The sequence below is a fragment of the Aythya ferina genome (assembly GCF_964211825.1).
Source record: "Aythya ferina genome assembly, chromosome: 2".
NCBI classification, from domain to species: Eukaryota; Metazoa; Chordata; class Aves; order Anseriformes; family Anatidae; genus Aythya; species Aythya ferina.
The window spans coordinates 19,873,190-19,894,272 of NC_140297.1; the positions used below are offsets into that span (position 1 = coordinate 19,873,190).

Below are 21,083 nucleotides of genomic sequence, written 5' to 3' on the forward strand. Positions count from 1 at the left end.
CTGTCCTGGAAGTCTAGAGTGACTCTTGGATATTCAGGACTTGGCCAGATTTTAAGTCTTTTGTATGCCCTAAGGATCTGTTCAGTACACACAGCACATCCTTGGTTCCTCCATTTATCACTAAGCACAGAAATGTTAGTTTGCTATTATTTTAGCAGAAGTCTCTCCAAGAAAGCAGTACTCTGGTTGGTACAGAACAAGGCAGAGCTGCAATTCTTCAAGATATTTATATGAAATGCATCCAGTGGGAATTCAGATTCCTTCTGGGATTTCTTTCTTGGACAGGGTATTGCAAATAATAACCTTTAACTGCTATTAATAATCTATTAACTCCTTTGATGGGTCTAGTGAACACAGCTGTGTGACAGGAAATCTTGTTTTGGGAGAATGGATGTACAGAGTCCACCCTGAAAAAGATATTTGTGGGAAGAAGAAAAGAGATTTAAAAAAAAATAAATGTGCCTTGCTTCAGCTGAACTCTTGTTTCTTATATTATTGTGTTTTATAACAACATCAACTTCAAAGCCTAATTAACACTTTTATGAACACAATATGACTGGTGAAACAATTCGCATACTTTTTGCTGAAGAGATGGTTGTTCTCTGCTAGGGCAAAATCATATAAAGGCATTTTCAAAACAACCAGTTCTTGAAACTTAATTGAAAATGACAGCTTATAATTCTGCAGAAAACTGTAAAAATTAACTTTTTTTTTTTTTCTGTGAGATTTTTTTAACATTGCTGTGATTGAGCTAGTGACGTACGCCTGCTCAGCTTCCTACCTAAGGGTGCTCTGTGGCAGTAATAGAAAATTAATGAGAGAAAATGACTAATACTGGAAATAGAATACTTAATTTTTCAGGCACTGGTAATTTGTTAAATTTGGCCTGCAATGATCCAAACTATTAACAACCACTGTGTTGCTATAAGAGAAAGAAACCCCGCTTGTTCCTATTGAATCATTTCATATGCTGGTTTCTTTGCATTGAGACCTATAGGAAGAGTGCTAACAGTAAGAATGAAGTGTATTAACTTTATGTAAAAAAAGAACCACACTCCCACTTAGATGGCTTCCATTAAAAGTTTAGCTATGCAAGTTTTGCCAAAGGACCACATAAGACCTGAATAAAGCCTTCAGAATTTCTCTGCACAGTGATAACCTGGACTTGTACCAGATGTTTCTCTTGCAAAATCCTGGGAGTACTTTCACTCTGTGTAGGTCTTGGCAGGAGAAAGTCATAGCAATTGCCACAACCAGGCTGCAGAATAAATTTATTAGTATTTGCAGGCAGAAGAAACTGCATGATCATAAATCCTATTCCAGTGGGGCATTTTATATTGTTATCGTTATTTGAATTTTAAATTGAAAAATGATAACATATGAAAACCTGCTTTTACTGAAATCAATGGCAAAAACTTGCAGTGATTTTAATTAAGCAGAATTTCATCCAAGATCCCTATTCAAAGTTTTTTTTTTTTTTTTTTTTTTAATGAGAATAATGTATGTTAAAGGGACCCACAAGGATCATCGCATCCAACTCCTGGCTCCACACAGGACCACCCCAAAATCAGCCCATGTGTCTGAGAGTGTTGGCCAAACGCTTCTTGAATTCCAACAGACTTGGTTGGTACCTTGACCGCTGCCTTTCCCAGTACGCCACCACCCTCTGGGTGCAGAACCTTTTCCTAACACCCAGCCTGACCCTCCCCTGCCCCAACTCCATGCCAGGTCCTGTCACTGTCACCAGAGAGAAGAGACTCTCCTGCAGTTTTGGATGTGTATTAATTAAGAAGGACTGTTTCCCTGAATGGACAGGTACAGCCACTCTGCTGAGAAGGAAGTGACAGATATTTACTTAGATAGAAAGAGGGTAGATGCATGCAGATGCTGGGCCAGAAACACCTTGAATGCTCACATGCACTTTACTTAAACATGGATACCACTGCCTAGAAATCTCACTTGGCTCCAAAGGATGACCTGTGGAGTACCGCAAAGTTAGCATTAAAACCTGGACCTCAGGGGTTAAATGCCGTGCATTCTGATTTTCAATGAAAGACTCATACTAGAACATATTAATGCATTAAATCTCTCCCTCTCTCTCAAAAATGTAAACCCCACCAGGTGTAAGGAACAGTGTTAAGCTTTAAAGTTTTGGAATGCCATGAGACTGCGTTCTGACACCTCTCCTCCCTGCATTTTGCAAATGCGACCAGCACTGGCAGCAGCCAGCAACAAGGAGAGGAGCCTTGGTGCGGGCAGTTGGGCCGTGAAGCCACTCGTGGATGTGGGCAGCATCCCGTCAGGTCCCACCATGGGGAACTGGGAGGACAGGGCCAGAGCCCCCTGGGCTGATTGATGCTAGCCTGGCCAGGTGCCAGCGCCTCCGCCACCTTGAAAGGCCCCTTTGAACCACATCTGTTTTTTCCAGCAATTGAGGGACGAGTCAGCGCTAATCCAAGGACTTGTCGCGCAAACTGTGAAGAAGCTCAGATTTGTTGTTTCACTGTCATGGTTCTGATTTTTCTTGTTTTAGAGGGTTTCTTCATGTTAGCTCTATGCTGCAGTGTGTAGGGTATATCGATTTGAGAACAGAGCCTGGGATCCTGCCTGTACTTACGTGAGTGCTGCTGTATGCTGTGGGTGTTTCTCTCAGCAGCACTGTGTGGAAAGAGAAATGATATGCTTAATTCTTGCAACTAAGCATACATACCTAAAAAAAAAAAAAAAAAAAAAAGAAGAGAGAGAGAGAAAAAAACAAAACAAGGAAAAAAAAAAGAAGCCTTCTGAAAACAAGATAAATTTTGTTTTAAAATTATCCATAGTATTGCAGATATGTCTGATGCTGTTTTTTAGTATTTTACATGTATGTGTTTATTTAATGTAACCAAAGATAATCATTCTGAAATTAGCTGTATGCTGCTAACACCTGTTTGTCAGTTGTACCTGTGTTTGCTCTGGGATTTAATGCTGCGTAACCCATTCTGGAAAAACAGATCTCTGCCTCCTGCTTTGGCAAAGATCTGAAATGAGAAGGAAATGTAGCAGAATTGCAGTGAACATTGATTCTCTGCCCCTCTTCTGTTGTTCTATGACATTAATATGACATATATATGTTTTAATCTAGAAAGCCTTTTTTTTTTTTTTTTTTTTTTTTTTTTTCAGCAGAAAGAAGAGCTTTTACTCAGAGAATGAAGACTTAATCTGTATTTTGATTCCTCATGACTCAATGCATTCAAAGTCTTCTGAACACACACAAAAATCATCAAGGTCTTGGATGGGACATTACCACAGGGGCAGGGCTTTATGAACATGACTTGTGTCTACACCACACACTTAGGTGACTCTATTATTGCCACCTTGGTGTTGGAGAGTGGCGGCTCAGGAATGCCATAACAAAAGCTAACAGGACCCTTATGAGATACTGGGACCTGGTTTCTCAGAGCACGCAGCGAACAGCCCCATGTTTGTGCTCAAGGTGGCTTGACCAAGGTTGTGCTCACTTTTGGTTTGGGGTCAGGGATTTTAGTCCTCCTGCCCCAGAGCCGCCAGAAAAGAGGAACTTACGGTTAGCGACATTGTGTGAAAACCCCGCTTTAGGCCACCCCTCAAAGAAGCCTGCGGCAGAGCAGGGGGAGAACCGAAAGGCGAGGCTCAACTGTCTTAACCACAGCACCAAGTCCCTCGTGGTGCCAGTCGCCGTCAGGGCTGATGCCGGGGGCTGACCTGACCACACAGACCGCTGCTGCTGGGGGGGGTGGGCAACAGACAGCTGGGGTGCTGCATCAAGGCGGGGATCCCCAAGCTGTGCCTCCAGCCTGCCCCTCTCGTGCTTGGCTTCCTTCAGCCTGTCTTGCGTCAATTGCACCCCAAAGGACCCCCATTTCGTTGCCCGTTTCTTGTAATAGGATCACCTTCAGTCCAGGCAGCACAACCAGCTTATCACCTCCTGCTCTCCTTTCCTTCCTACTGCTCCCTACTATGATCTGTTGATGAAAAAAGTGGCAGGAGTAAGTGTCAGGAAAAAAAAAAACAACAAAAAAAACCGACAAAATATTTCCAACAACTGACTTTGAGAGAACTTCACCAGGAGGATTAACAATAGTATACTGCGTATTCACACAGATATGTGAATATCACATGGAGGAGACACATGGCTAGTGTAATCTTTTAGCAGAGAAAGTAATCCAAGCACAGAAGTACTACCTAGCTGCTAAGGTACGGCTGCATTATTACAGATGTGCTAAGTGGATGCACTTAGTATTTCATCCTGGTTTTGGCAGGGCTAGACCTAATCCTTGACCTGATTTTTATAATCTCCGCTTAATCAGGCCAGATCGATCTTGTTCTGGTTGTTCCTGTTACTATTTTTCTTACTGTTGCTTTTTTTTTTTTTTTTGTCTTCTCTTTTGGGCTTAGACTAAAAGCTTAACTGACAGAGTACTCCTCAGAAAGATAGTAAAGCTATCAGATTTTAGGGGACCTGTGTCCCCACTGCCGTTTTCTTTTTTGAAGGAGAAATTTCCCATTTCTCCTTCAGGAGTGGTCTCCAAACTCCTAAGGGCATCTGGGCTCCTCTGTGCTGCTCAGGGTCTGCACGTGGTATCAGGGCTGTTGCAAGCCCATCTGCTTTGTCCCAGATATGCTGCAGAGTTTGGGCAGTAGCAGTTGGGATAAGTACAACTGTAAAAGCTTTATCCCATGTTGAAAAGATGCTGTATCATCCTCTGGGCTGAATTTTTACTAGGGAAAATGCTGCCTGCTCTTTCATGTTGCTGAAGATGTTTTTTTAATGCTTTGCTGCGTCCTTGTTTGCCAGGGAGAGGAATAGTGTTAATGAAAGGAGTCGAGAGCAGTAAGGATTTGGCGGTATTTCAGCTAGAGGAGATGAAAGAACCAGGGCTCACTTTGGGACTGCAAGGCTTCAGGAAAAACAATTTCACTTTACAGCTAATTGGAAAAACACTGCAGTCATGTTAAAGCTGAAGATTGAGCTGGGATCAAACTGCAAATTTCCAAGTAGATTGAACAGAAATTTGGGCATTTTTGACCTGGGGTTGATGCAGTTCTTCAGCTTTGGGCAATCTCATTCCTGTTGAAAATAGTGTTAAATAATACCTGTGTCGATGTCAATTCTGGTAACACCATGGGAAAGAGATGGAGATATACATGTATTCTGAGACAGAGTGATAATCATTGCCCAAATATAATACCTAATCTCAACACGTTTTCTAAAGAGAATCATCAGTAATATTTGCACTTGTTTTCCCTTACTTAACAAGTAGATATAGTGCCTACGCCTTAGTCAGGGTCTCTCCTGAGAAACTGTTTAAGCTGGAGACCAGCTCTACAAATGCTAAATGTGTCCCAAACTTACAGTATTTCTCTCAAGATTTAACTGTCATCTACTAGTTAAAACTTGATATTTGTAGTAACGCCTTCTAGCCATTTACAGTAATATTGCTTCTTTCAGCTAATATTTGATGTCTTGTACTGCATATTGTGATTGACTTGTGGCTGGAGAGTGAGATAAGTGGAAATAAGAGATTTCCTAGGGGTGATTTCTGATCAGAAGAGAGAAAAAAAATAACACCACCTTTAAGATACTAAGTAACTCTTTGGGAATAGAGCAGTTAAACTCAAAATTGCGATCAAAGATATTTTGATAGATAAATGTTGATTCAGTAGTGGTTCAGCTTCAATAAGCTGTTGGTTGCCCTCATTGCTTTTCTCTCATTGGAAGAGTCACTGATCTGAATAGTTTCATTAAATACTTGCCCATCACTGAAAGTCATTTGCAATCTGATTTTTAGCAATTAAATATAAAGTCTGTCAGCAGGTAATTGCCTTATCCCCTTCAGTCACTGCCAAAACAAATAACAACAGGTTGAAACTCATCCATCTTTGGTCTTTGATTTTCTTTAAGAAAATAACATGAAAACACAAAATCCACTCAGAGTCACCTCTGCAGGGCTGGTTTCTTTCCATGGTTTGTCCCGCTCCCACCCCTGCTCCTCCTGTAAGAAGCAGAAATGAACATAAGAGTCTCAATGAGCACAGGGCTGCCACTCCTTTTGTTAGCATAGCTGGGGAAACCAGCTACTTGCTCCATCCCTTTTGAAGAATCCCCCCGCTCAAGGCAAATGCAGCATCCTGAAATGCCCAAGTCAGTTTTGGATGAGCTGTGTGGGACCATGCACTTGGAGGAACCCAACTGGAAATGGTTGCTGGTTCTTTGCTCAAGGAGGGATGGAGGCTGATGTACATCTCCTTTGGGCACAATGAGGTGAAGCTTTGTGTTCCCAGTAGGCAGAACCAGGTTGGTGTGAGGTAAGGAGAGGTGTCTTCTGCTTCCCAGGAAGAAAAGCCTCCCTATGGTAAAATCGTAGAATCCAGAATCCTCTCACCTAAAATCCAGCTGCTGAAAAGGGATTTTCATATAAACTGATCCATTCATCTAATTGCTTAAAGGCAAAGCTTTGCCTTTGATGTGTTGTAAAATGCTTCAGTTCTGCTCCTGACAATGATTCATCACCGGTGATGCTCAGACAGAAGTTGATGCTCTTTAATTCAGACCCTTGGAGCTCTCACTTTGCCTTAGGACTGCTTGCAAACACAAGATGAAACAGCCAAAACAATCTGTGTGACTGAGGCAAAGGAACCACACATGAAATGTGTGTAGGTTAACAGCCCAACATCACTTACAACAAGATGAACTGAGTTCATGCAGTGAACTTGTGTATCTGTGTCATTGTAGTCAGTTTACCAGTAAAATTTCAGAGTTGCAAATTTGTTTCTCTGGAAATAAGAGATTTCATCCACAACTTCTTGCCATAATAGCTAAAAAATAGTAAAAATTAGAACATTTTGCCATGTAAGCCTTCTCTGGTAATTCTCAAGTTTGCTCTGGTGCATATACCCTTTGTATCAGGGTATAACCACCCACCTTTGTTTCCAATTCTAACACAAATTTAAGAAGATAACAGGAGAAATTAGACAAGTGCTTTCTTTCCCCCGGAGGCTGACGGTGACACTTCTGAGCTGTAGCTGGGCTATTCCAAATCCTGGCCCTTGCAGCTCAAGCCTTTCAAAGAGCGAGGGTGTGTCACTGCAGCTGCTGCATCAAACAAAATCAAAGAGATTTGATTAATATAAACTTCAAAATCAGTGCCATCTTTCCTTCACAAAATACTTCAAACACAGCAAGAGATGTCATCTCGCAGATGATGGAGGTTAATCTACTTAATCTCCTCTTTTCCTTGCCTCTGAATGCAAACTACTGGAGTATACCCAATTATGTCTCACCAGTCAGAATAAATTCCTCACTCCGACTACTTCAATCAAATTTTAAGAGAACACTTCTAGTCCTTTTGTAGTATCAGTCTGGCTTCTGAACCCATAAAGCAGTGTAAAGCAGGATGGACAAAACAGCAACCACAAGCTCCCAGCTGCCATGCTGTCAGAAGAGGGCAATTAAAAGATTCCAGACTAAAATCTGGATTTGAAACCTCTGAGTTCACTGGATGTGTCAGGGGTTAGAGTCAGAGGAGGATTTGGCCAACTATTTGTGGTAACAGTGGGAATATATTATTTCATACAGGAAAATCTTTGTAATGCCATCAGATTTGTAATCTAGGAATGCCTCAATTTACACAAGAAGAGCTTGTTTATGGTGGTGTTACTCATAGCTTACAGGAGCTTTCTCCACTCAATGATTTCTAAGACCAAAGTAAACGTATATAAGCATGCCTAGACCAAACTTTTCCTTCATGTGACTAAACTATCTACTACTTAAAATTGCTGATATGACAGAAAGCTAAATTTATTGCCATCTTAAGAAATTTCCTGGTGTCTGTCCAACATCACGTTTCTCAGTGAGTGATACCTTTTTTATGGACTAATCATGATTTTTCAGTTTCTTGTTCACTAATGCTATTGTACACTCTAATTTTGTCTTTTTCTCATTGTTGTGAATGAGATGTTTAAAAGGTTTCAGTGAAATTGCATGCATTTTTCTTAGCAGTTGTGATGTGCAGAAGTGTTAACTCTGTCCTCCAGCTCCTGTGAAAAATCTCAACACAAAACCAATAAATGTGAGCATGAATCTGTGTGTACCAGCTCTTAATCTAAGACAGTAGATGAATTATTCAGCTTTAAGTTTATGGAAAAGAACAATTCTAAATCTCTTCAATGATGTTAGCTGGCAAAGCAACTGAAATGAAATTGGAATGAAACAAACTGCCTCCCCTCTCCCCCCCCCCATTTTGCATCATGTCTGGAGAATGGTGCAGTCCATATTCAGGGTTACACAAAAAGTTCAAGTGTCTCCTACAGTGTAATACAGTCACATCTTAAAATTCAGTTGTTGCCTGTTCAAAAACTCATTGAAACTTGACAAGATAATGAATGAAGGTTTTAACATTTGCAGCACTAAATAACTTGAGGTACGTTTTGGAATAATATAAACCAACAAATCAGTTCACAAATATGATCAGTTAATGTTTCAGTTGGCATTACTTTTAACTTGATGATGCTTTTTGAAACTAAGTTATTTACTTCAGCTATTCTGACTGTAGAAGATTTTTGTAAGTCTGTTTTAAATGGCTATTTTAGAAGAGAAAATTTAGGCTGCAATTTTCCTTAGTACTATCCCCTATTTAAATAGCCCCTTGGAACCAGTTATGGTGAGATGACTGCCAAATTCCCAATTGCTACTGAATAAAAAACAAATACAGCAAATAGTTGCCAGACAGGGCAGTATTTCGATGTTTTTGGCAATAATAAATGTGCATATGAATTTTTGGTATTGCATTAGTCAGCTGGGGTGGTTGAATGGAAATGGAATTGAAGAAATTTTCACCCTCAGCAGTCAGCTCCCTGGGGGGCACCTCCTGGTGAGCCAGGCTGGGAAAACTATGAGCTCAGGAACAAAAGGACTGCCACCGAAAGAAGCTTTTAACTCCTGCCTGTAGCAACAGTGTTGGAGGAAAGTGTGTGTAGCAGAGCATAGCTCCAACCCTGCACTTTGGCTGAAAGGTAAGGGAGAGCAGGGCAGAAGCAGATTTGGTCTGACCATACTGTTCTTTTCCAAGAGTGAAGGATGGGCTGGCAATGATGCTGTAGCTCCCTCTGCCATGGTCCAAGCAGCTGCACCCAGGGAAGCAGTTGTGGAGGGGTTGGGGAACCAGTGGGTCACCGCTTCCTTGGCCATGTGGAGCAGGAACACAGCTGGATGTAGACAAAGCTTTGCTCCTTATCTGCTTTCCTGAATCTTATCTGTGGGATTGGATGGCTCCAGTAAGGGATCACTAAGTCTAGCAGTGGCTGAAATGGAAATACAAGTGCTCAGAATCCGTGCTGTGGCATGGTTAGTTTACTCTGGAGACTTTTTTTTTTTTTTTACATCAGGATTTCCTGTATTTCAAAACACGTCCAACAGTTAATATTGGCCAGTTGACAGCAACCAAAGAGTGCAATGAAAAATCAACTCCCTGCGAGGTAAAATGAACAGCAGAATGCTTTGAGATGCCATGAAAAACCCTCTGGTGTTTAATGTATTTTTTTGTGGTCTGGAAAGAAGAGAGACAAAGGGAGAAAGAGGAATTTGAAGGCAACGATACCTATGTTGGTTCACCACTGTGAATGAAAACTGTGAGGAAGTTGATTGAGATCTAAGCCAGCTAGAGAAGCAAACAGAAAGATAGTGAATTAACTTTAATACTGGTACATGCAAAGAAATATATACTGGATGGAAAAATGCAGTGTACTTCTGTTCCTTTGAAATGCCCTTGACCACAACAGCTTCAAGGTGTTAGATTGCATATGCACAGAAAATGAACAATATTAGAGAATCTTTACAGAAACAAGCATTAACTCTCCTCAGGGAGAGCAAGAACCTTCTGCTCCATAAGGGGACTGCAGAATTAGTGCACTCAGAGATGAGAAGGACTGAATTATCCACTTCTACCCACATATATAACGTATTCAGAGGACAAGATTCAGTTGCTCTAACATAGGCACTGGTGTAATTTTTGGTACAGTAGAAAATTTTCCCTGCTGTCCAGTTGCAGCCTAGAAATGCACAAATCTCCTACAAGTCCTTTGCTTCACATGTCAGTCTTGGAAACCCAAGACAATTAAAATGGTACTGTGTCTAGGCAGCAGAATTTACTTTCAAGTTCCTTTTCTTGCTTTCTTTTTTCCTTGGGGCTGTTTAGCTCAGCTCTCAGAAAGCCCACTCATGCCTAGACAAATTGTTACCCTCTCTGGTGCACAGTTGAAGAAAATATTTGTGATGCTATTTACTGTTCTTCAAGGGGAGCTGTGAAAATGAGCTTTTAGACTAATCACTGGTAGTAATTCTTTACCCAGTGTCTGTATGGTCTCTGTTTGCTAGAAGACTATTAAGAGAGTTCATGATCTTGTCCATGCAGTATGTTTGAACTGCCTGTTTCATTTGACATCCCCAGTAAATAGAATGTCCTTGCAGTACAATGTCATGTGGCTGCCCAGCTGGCAACCATGTGGTGACAAAGAGCATGGAAATTTATCTGGGAAAATTAGGGAAACAAGCTAGAGGTTCAGGTTTTTTTTTTTTTTTTTTTTTTTTTTTTGGCTAGCTGACATTAGAATTAAGCAGGTCATTCATATAGCTACAGTAGTCCACATTCAAGGAGCTATTTTCACAACAGTGAGGGCTGGATTTTCCTTTTTATCCTTAAAAGAGAGCTTAAGTTCTGATTAAATTGCCTGGGGTCACCTGCGGTGCACACAATGTCGCATTAGTAAGTAAGCATTAGTAAGTTAAATATAAGCACTGTTAGCTTTGTCTGGCCCTGCATTCAATCATTTGTCCAGGAACTGCACTGACCAACTTTTTTCTAATCCTTTGTATAGTTGTAGTGAATTAATCTAATACACCTGACATCCTCTCCCTTTAATGCAGTTAGTGGTATTTTCCATATTTACCCCTGGGATTTCATACTCTTTATAGCACACTAATACCCCAAATAAATGGAGCAGTTTCCAGGCATGCAGCCGGCCATGCTTAATTAATCGGAGAGCAGACTTCTAACTGTAGGCATGACCTGAGACAGTGCTAGGTGATGAATTAATGACAAAGAAGTTTTACGGTTATTAAGTTGTTACACAGATTCCCTGATCTTTCCAAATTCCTTTCTGAAGCAGGGTGCTTCCTTTAATAAAGCTCCTCTTCCCTGGCTTAGCCTCACGTGTGTATATGGCCTGTCCTCTCCTCTTATTCTGGTGTCCTCCGCCAGCCACCAGTTCAACTGTTCTTCTCGGCACTGTTGCCCTGCCTCACCACCCTGCCACCTTGTGCTGATGGGGCTGACAAAGCTGGTCTTCCCCCAGCATGACTCCTCTTCTCTCTCATGACTTTTTTTTTGATATTTCCAGGCCTGCTTATCCCATTCCCACTGGCTTTCCCAGCCCAGATGGCATGAGCAGACCTCACTCCAGGGACCATTGCCACATGCCCCAGGAGGGGTATGGGATCCCCACATGGGGAAGGACGGCTGGGACTGAAGACCCTGTGGATTGCTCAGTTACAGATTGACTCCTTCCCAGGGTAATGTGAAGGTCATGAATTGGGAAGAGCCAGTGGTTGCGACTGTGTTGATCTTCTCATTATCTAGTTGGCACAAACTCCACCACTACTCACGAGGTTTCTACATTTCAGACCTTGAAAATCCAAAACTCTTCTGTTCTGACCCAAGGTTTATGTTCTGTAGTCTTGCAGGGTCTGAACTTTTTCTTTGATGAAGCAGATGGTTCACTCTGTCCTCCCCTTTGTTATATCTTGGCACCTAGTTCTTTCTATTTATGGTGAGATGTTTTGTTTTCCTGTGAGTATTCAGAAATAAGATTCCTTTTCCTTTATTTATTTATTTATTTATTTATTTTATTTTTGGCTTATCCACTTAGAAACATAACTGAGGAAACTTTTTTCTTTTGTTTTCTTTCTAAATGCTCAGATTTTCCCATACAGAAAAGCTACATTATTTTCTTACATCCTAGTGCATAGCTACAAGACTTGAGCAAGAGACCAGCTGAGCCATGGGAAAAGTTGGTGGTGTTCTTTTGTACGCATTTATTATTGACAAATGGTTTTAAGTGTGCTTGAATATGCCTTTGTATTTTCCAAAACTGACTCGTTTTTCCTGTAATATTTCCAAGAAGCAGCAATTCATAGTATCAAAATCGGAGTCTGCCACATGCATCCTCATGAATCTTACTTTAGTGGTCCAATGACACGTTGACCTCTATAATATTGAACTTAATTTGCTGTCAGTTTTACTGTTTTTTTTTTTTTCTTTTTTTTTTTCTTTTTTTTTCTTTCACACTTTATCTTTTATTGATCTTCTTGTATTCTGTGCACTTTTGCTTACTTCTCTCTTCTCTGTTTCCATTTCCTTTTCTCAAGCTAAATAAGTTCCAAATATTTAGTTACTGCCTGTGGCAGCCACATTAGAGGTTCATCTGGCCTCGTTTAGTGTTGTATGTAGAAGCCAGCTTCAGAGGAGAAATTAAAGGCTGCACAATTACCTTTCAGTTCCATGTAGAACCCAATAAGTCTAATTCCCTGAAGAATATGGGTTTACAGACTCATTTATTTTAAAGTATATTTTTTTCTTCTAATGTGTGAATGATTGCTATTGAATACATGCAGAATATCCAAACATTTTTTCAGATCTTTCAAACAGCTGGCCTGCTCTTGTGAATTAATTCAATGAACTAGTAATATGTGGTATTTTTCTTAGGAAAGAAGCATTTTCTTTCATCAGATACATGTTTGCTGCTGTCACTGTCTATTGCCTTGCTCTTGTACTAAAAGAATTATATTTTTTTCCTCTGTACATTTTTCAGTTCTCCCCTGTTCCCTCTTTCAATTAAACAGTCCCAGTCTCTAACTGAAAGTTTTTCCTATACGTCTGTTCATTCGCCATCTGTCTCTAGAGCCGGTCCATAGCTCCTGGGTATTTTCCGAGATAAGCTGACCAGAGTACATCAGTTCAAGTGCAGGTGTTGATACATACAGTGCTATTCCAAGTTCTATCTTCCTCCACAGATGCTCACATTTTGTTTGCTTGTTTGTCCACCACTGTAAATTAAATGCAGCCACAAGTCCAAGGCTCTGGGGGACAGTAAGAAGTTTTCTTTTTTCTTTTTTCTTTTTTTTTTCTTTTTTTTCTTTTTTTTTCTTTTTTTTTTCTTTTTCTTCTTCTTCTTCTTCTTCTTCTTCTTCTTCTTCTTCTTCTTCTTCTTCTTCTTCTTCTTCTTTCTCTTTCTCTTTCTCTTTTTCTTTTTCTTTTTCTTTTTCTTTTTCTTTTTCTTTTTCTTTTTCTTTTTCTTTTTCTTTTTCTTTTTCTTTTTCTTTTTCTTTTTTCTTTCTCCTTCCCTTCCCTTCCCTTCCCTTCCCTTCCCTTCCCTTCCCTTCCCTTCCCTTCCCTTCCCTTCCCTTCCCTTCCCTTCCCTTCCCTTCCCTTCCCTTCCCTTCCCTTCCCTTCCCTTCCCTTCCCTTCCCTTCCCTTCCCTTCCCTTCCCTTCCCTTCCCAGTAGGGAAGAGCCAGCAGGTGTTGTTCCTTGCTGTCTCTTTCTGGCTGTACCATTTCTTGGTTGGACTACTATTCTGCTGTGTGGGAGATGTGGGTTCACATCCCTCTGTCAGGGATAGGCTTGCAACACGGCTATAGCTAACACGGCAATAGTGGTGTGGACAGCAGGGCTTTGACCAGAATTCAGTGTTGTGGAATGTTGTGCTCCTCCAAAGAATGGGGAGAGAGTGAAGAAATTCTATATAGTCTTGGGTGGCCTTGATCTGATCAAAGCTGGATAGGTACATCTGAGCTGTTTGTGTGAACTGCCTTTACAGTGAATGGTAAGTGAGGTGAAATGAACCCTGTGCCTGAGTCCTGGTGGGCTTGTAGGACGCACAGGTCTGCAGAGGCAGCTGGATGAGCTGAGCCAGTGGCTATACCAGTTAATGCAGCTATGGGGTCCTACAGCTCCTGGAAAAGGTTTCATTGTGTGCTTGTGGTGTTGTAGGTACCTCTGTACTTACCTCAGGTCATCAGGGATTTTGTACAGCTGTCTGGGAAATGCCTAGCTTCTATCTAAATTGCACTTGACGTGACTGTGATTACCTTTGAGACTCACCTTGGAGACATGTTGATACATAACTGGGAGTGCAAGCAGAGATAGCACAATATTAATTAACTATGGTAGTATGTGACACATCAGCATAAGTACCAGAAGAGAGTAATTCTGTATATTGAGAAATTCCTGAATGCATCTTAGTAATTAATTCTTTTACAAAACTGGGAAAGCTAAGTAGTTTATGGTCTAAATGATGTAACCATGAAATTACCCAATAAATATGTTGGTCTTTAGCATAATGCTTACAATTTGGTCAGGAATTGGAATGGGCAGCCCAGGGAAGTGGTGGAATCCCCATCCTTAGAGGTATTTAAGTGATCTGTGGATGAAGCTTTAGGGGATGTGGTTTAGTGATGGGACTCAGTAGATCAGGCTGTTGCTTGGACTTGGTGATCTGGAAGGTCTGTTCAACCTAGATGATTCTATGATTCACGATTCTGTGATTTCAGGCTGGCAAAGACCAAGTGAGAGCTCCGGGCTGAGAAAGAGGATGATCACACCAGCACATGATGTGCTTTGGCAAGAGAGGCTTGCTTGTGTAGCTGTATGGCTGGGGATAGATGACCTCTGAGAGGGTGGTGTATTTGCATGACGTGTGCCATATAGATGGATGTCCTGGGAGAGGGTATCCTTTTCTTTGTAGAAATGGCTGGTAAACAAGAAAAAAATCAGTGTTTTTGCCCTCTTTTCATATAATAGGTTCCTGGACCCTTGATCATTCCTGTTTTAGACAAAACAAACAATAACAAAAACAAACAATCAAAACAAAACAAACAAAATAACAACAACAACAAAAACACTTCAAAGATCAAAACCAGCAGTACTGAGAAGAGAGTACCCTTCCTGTAAGTATTTAAATGAAGAAAAAGACAATTTCTTAAGTAAATATATAAGGTATAGCTTATCCTCCTTCTGAATTAGAGAAATGACAATTATAGCATGAAAGCTGTAATCTGTTGCAAATCAGTGTTTTCCAAAATGGTGAAAGTCAGTATTCTTTAGCAAAATGACTAAGGCACACAAATGCAAAACAAATTGAAGTACACAATTTTAATCAAGAGTTCCTTCCTGTTGATTTAGATTGCTTTGATTTCATTCATCCTGCTAACAGCCCTGCAGCCTGAGGGGGAAGAAATCCCTGCAGCACCCACTGACAACTGTCACTGTAGGGTGGGCTGTCGGGCACTCAAGCCTGCAGCTCTGCTGTGTACCCCTGGGCATGCCTCCATGAGGAGGTGGACACAAGCCTGCTCCAGTGCCAGGTTTGTGTAGCTGTGTCAGTGGGCAAGGATGCAGAAATTGTGGCAGGACTGAGCAGGTGGTTGCTGTTGACAGAGCCCTATCCTTTCTTGATGGCTTCTGGCCCAGTGGCTGGTATTTCAGGAAGATACTGTGTGCAGCAGACCTACCTCACTGGATAGAAGGAATTTTTTTTCCCTGTGGGGACAGGTAAGCATTGGAGCAGCTTCCTCAGGCTGGACTTGACAAATCATTGAGCAACATGGTCTGTTGGTGTTGACTTTACTTTGGGCAGGGTTTGGACTAGAGAACTCCCAAGGTCTTTTCCAGACTGTTATCCTATGACCTCCACACATGGGGCACTTCTCCAGGAGCACTTGCAAGATGGAGAAGGAATTTGAGTCATGTCCTTTCCATGCTCTTCCCTCTGTCCTCCTCCTGCTTGTAAGATATCACTTTACAAAACTGACTACGCTTCAGGTGAAAGCAATGGGAAGAAAGGAAAGCAGGACCATAAATTCTGTGTCTAAATACTTTTGTGTATGTCATAGCTGCAGACATTTGGCTTTTAAGTGTTTCTTCCCTTGCATGGCAATCTCAAAGGGGTGACAGAAGTAGACAGTGCTGCATGAACTACTCAAGGTTTGAGATATCAGCTGTGGACAGGATTTATGATGACCGTGTGTAGCTTGGGCAACATCCAAATATAGCCACCATAGTAATATGGCTTAGGCATATGTGTGATGATAGTGTCAGGAATTTGATTATATACTTAGCGTCTGGATAAGGTAATTAACCAATTGAGGAATGCATGATGGGCATACAATAAAAGGTAATAACTAACATGTGACACAGAATAGAGTACATAATCAAATACCTGTAAGGGAAAAACAGGGTCATGATTGAAGCAAGTTCATCATTTGGAGTGATTCAGACTGTCGGACTGACAGGATCCTGTAAGGTATGGTTGGGTCACCAGTCACAGCATTAACTGTCTTCTCTGCTGATCCCAAAAGGAAGCATGACAGTCAAGTATTTAGCTGAGCCCTGTGGCTGGCCACAAGGTGCTTGAGCCTAGTGTTTGGAAGACAAGTGAGAAACAAACTCTTGGGCAGCTTGGCCCTGGAGATCCAAGAGTCCTGAAGAGATTGACAGCCATCGTGTGATGAAGCGGCAGAAGGGAGAAGCGAGGCTGTAAACAGCAGGCAAGCTACATATTTGATTTTAGATAAGAATATGCAAGAGGGAATCCTGCAGGGACTAGAAAACACATACAGCTGTCTTGGCATGCAGCTCTGAAACTTTGTGAAGACAGGTAATGACTCCCACCTTCGTTCAGTCCTGCAGGGAGGATGGTGAAGTTCTGCTGTTGTTGGTTTGCTCTGCAGTGTCACTTTGAAAATATTTCTCCTTTATCTCATCTTCAGGTGGTTGTAATCGCACTGATCTGGATTTCAATTTCAGTACAGGATCGTGCTCTGCTGTGTTATGCAAGTGCAGTCTTCACTTTAACTTTGGGGTTGGATTGAGAACAACATGGCAAAATGTGCTTAATGAACCATTGTGTTCAGCGTTATCTTACATGAGGCAGAAACATGTGCACAGTGCATGCTTAGCATGCAGGCTGAAAGACCGTGTAAAGACTCTCCCTATACTAAATCCTAAAAGTCTACCCTAAAATTGCCTCTGGTTGGTACAGTGTATGGTATCCTATCTTTTTAATAACTTTAATAAAGTATATTCAAAGCAAAAACAATCAAGGAAACACACAGTTTTCATTTAGGCCTGGGACTGATTTCCATGTCAGTGAGGAAAGCGCTAAGTGAAAAGCATGTGACTGCATGAATGAAATAGCAATAGCACTGATATCTTAGCTCACAAGGTCATTCATCTAAAATCTTCAAACAGTTGGCTCAAAGCCTAAAAAGAATACAAGTTTAGGTATAGATGAGTAGTCCAGATATCTTTGCTGCCTCTAGCATAGATTGTATAGATAAGAAAAAAAAAAAAAAAAGGAATAGGTCCAGTAATTTTGTGCTTTTGGACAGTGAGAATTTGTATTTTCCTCATTTGGACTGAATGAGTAGTCTTCTCCAAAACTGTCCAGGCTTTTTCTCTTAACTTAGCTACCTATGTGTTTTGAAGTTTTATTATGAAATTTAAGGATAGATGCTATTGTTCAGAGAGGCAAAATTCCTGGAATCAAATGACTTGTGAAGAATCTCAGCTTTTTATGTCTAAAGTTCCCTGAGAAATTATTGAGGAGAAAAGCTTGTGACTATAAAAAGGAGATTTAAGAAAAAAAAAAAAAAGAAAAATAAGAAAAAAAAAAAAGAATAAAAACTGAACATTAACAAAAAAGAGGTTTAAGTAGGAGAATTATTACACTTCAGACTTAACCCCCCTTTTCTTGTTATCTTATTCTGGTAATGCGTACTACAATATTTCTAATAACTATCTTTAATTTTTGTATCCAGTAATCCTGCAGCTCTACAGAAGGATTCCAGTGATAGACATCTATAGAAAAATCACCCTCTGATTAAACAGTTTAACAATGTAAATGTTTATTTTTAACAACCTTTGAACTATTCAACTCTCATTCTTGCAAACTAATGTAAAATACACATCACAATACCTGTATGAAATTAAGAATGATGCAGAAAGGTGCCAGAGGAGGGCTTTAACAGAACTAATTTAAACTTATTCCTGTAACAATATAGGAAACCGAGGACCAAAAGGTCCTGTCATTTTATGGGAGATTTCTGTATAAAGATAAATCCCCATACCCATTGCCCATTGAAGAAAATATAGCAGTTAAGAAGAGTAAAGTTCCCTTGCTTTGGCAGGTCCTACTTGCTACATCCACCAGATGGTGCCCCTCTTCAGCAGAAGCTCCTCTTTGGAGGGACGCAGATTTGGGAGTGTTCATTTCTTGGGCTCAAAAGAAGGAAAGCTTTTTCTTTCCTAAGAACAGCTTTCAGGTTATCAGGTGCACCTTTTAGTCTATGACATACCTTCTTTATATGATAATCTACAAAAGCTTTTTTTTTTTTTTTTTTTTTTTTTTTTTTTTTTTTTTTTCCCTGAATTAGCTAAATTAGTTCTTTTTCTGCTGTGTGGAAACTGAAGTGAGCAGGAACCTTAAAAAAATCACAAAGAAGCTCTGTTTCAAAAGCTGGCTTCTTAAGTGCTGTCTCCATCATGCAGTAGATACTTTATCCTACTTTCCACCTACATTTACCACTGATATAATTTTTAAAATAATATGCACACTTCTGGGTATGCAAATGCATTCAATGCTTCCACCTGGCACACTTTTATAAAGTGCAGAAAACTCTTCTGTTCAGTTATATTAAACAGCCAGAAGTCAGGGCTGGGGGGAGGGAGAGCTGTTGTCATGAACTAATGTTTCCATTATTTAAGTTAACAAAGAAAGAGAAGGAACTTCTAAAATTCCCCAAAATTTAGCTTGGTCAATGTTTCTTGTTCTCAAAACTCTGTTTTGTGCACTTTGGCACAATAAACTTGTTGAGTTCTCCAGTGTAAAGTGGCTACACCGATGGCACACCCTGCTGTAAAACTTCAGCAGCACGAGGAAGACATTTCATTGTAAGCTTGATCTTGTAGAGAGGCCCTGTATCCCTCAAGCTCAGTGTCATAATGCTCATCAAAGGCAGGGAAAAAGAGACTGGATTACAGGAAAAAACTGTGTCTGGAGCAGCCCTATCACTCGCCATCTTTGAGTGCATGCAGCAGTGCATAGAACCTGTGCACCCACACAACACTTCAAACTACGTCAGGGCACAGTTCCCTCCACACAATACAACTCAACACAAACTTCTGGTAGATTAACTAAAGTCAGGACCAGAACATTTTACAGGAAAGCTTTCTCTACCTGACCTCTACTTCTACATTTTGTGGAGCTATAGACACCAAACAGTGGGTGGAACAAAGTGAAAGAGGACTAATTGTTTCACTTAAAAGAGAATAAATATCATAGTTAAATATATGCAGAACCAAGACTTTTACCTTTAATGCTCTTGTAGTTTCTCTCCCACAGTAGCTGGAGGCCTCCACTACTCATATTTGCTATGAGTAGTTTTCTAAGAGAAGATTTGCTTTTGCCAGTAAAGGACGTGGCATAAAAAAAGCTTTCACAGACTCTCTATGCTGAGTGCCCCATTTACCAAATGTCTGGGAGATTCACACCTGAAGAGTGATCAGTCGGTACCACCTATTGGTGCCCATGGAGCTAACCATTTTTATTCATTCTGCACTTGGAAAAATGTCTGTCAATTAGTCTGTCTATCATCTTAATCACCTTTCTGATTAATTCTCTATTAAAAATTCTCATACAGTTCCCTCCACATCATTACACTTTTAACCAAAGAATTTATAAACCTTTCAAAGCTGCAGTCTGTGAATTTCCCTGGGTTGGCTCATCATTGACAAGTAAACGTCACAAGTGATTATTTCTGCATGTTGCAGGCTGTCACAGTGATTGCAAGAGCCAAATATTCAGACCCAGTTACAGTTCTCCTGTAAGTCAGCTCCAGCCAAACCTATCTTAAATAAGCAGTGAATGTGGATGATATTGGAGAACATATTTATTGCCACTTATTATTGAAAAGGCAAAATTGAGAAGTAGCTATTGGTACTATTCATCAAAATTACATTTTATCTATTTTTTTTTTTTTTTGGTCCTATACAGCTGTGCTGACTTTGATCAGACTCAGCTGCTCTCTTCCAAAATTTGCTGGACATTCTGCTTTAAAGACCACTGCTGTGATTGGTGCAGTAAGTTATAGCAGCCTGAAGGTGCTGCTTGATCAAAGTCTGGAGACTGCACATTTACCTCTCCATTTTACCAATGAGTCTGGATAAGAACATTTACTGGCTTCCACACAAGCTTCAGGTTTCATTTATTCTCTTCAAAAGGCTGGCTATTTATAATGCATGACAATGATGTAAGAAGGTATGGTAATGCATGAGGTATACTTAAACATTAAGACTTATGCTCTGGGTCAGTAGAGGCTATGAATTTTACTTTTTGCTTTTGAATAACCACAATTTCTTTTTTACACATTATTCTACAAGTCACTAGAAGTGAGGTGTGCACAGTTCCTTGTGTTAATTGCAGAAAAGATATATTTTTATGATGATATTTGCTTTAGAGAAGTGGCTGAGATAATCCACAAAATAAAAGAGTTGCAACTTTTATACTTACTGGAAATAAAACACTTTTTGTCTTTGAGTCTAAGAAATTTAGCTTGTTCACAGCATTTAATTCTTGTTTGTATTTGAGTTGCCACCTTCCCTAGCTATTTATCTGAATCCTCATGAGCTGTCAGGGGCAAAACACTCTGCCAAGAAGCCATCCTCCTGGAGGATATAAGCAAGGTTTTCCTCCCAGCCACAAGCGCCGGGGTGCATAAGAATGAAGCAGGCTCTGTTCTCCCTTTGCAGACACACAATGCTCCTGGACACCACCAACCTGGTGAGAAAGAGTCTTGAACTTGCTCCAGGCCCCTGAGACACCTGGCCAGCTTCTTTAACCTTTTCAGCAAGGCCCTTTAAGCTAAAGAATTTGTTTATAGTAATATTTATCCCTCTCAGACATTTTCCTGGGGCAGTCTCTTTCATACTTCTCTTCGTCTGATTAGTTTCCA

General features: G+C 40.5%; 1 long non-coding RNA gene across 1 annotated transcript in view; it reads right to left on the minus strand.

The window, feature by feature from the left end:
* Nucleotides 1-352: 352 nt before the first annotated feature.
* Nucleotides 353-21,083, minus strand: part of LOC311431984 — a 46,316-nt gene continuing 25,585 nt past the window's right edge. The window contains exons 3-5 of the long non-coding RNA XR_014689752.1: nucleotides 6,944-7,114; nucleotides 5,594-6,837; nucleotides 353-407 (exon numbers count right to left, since the gene is read on the minus strand). This is a non-coding gene — a long non-coding RNA (uncharacterized lncRNA). The remainder of the gene's footprint in view (nucleotides 408-5,593; nucleotides 6,838-6,943; nucleotides 7,115-21,083) is intronic.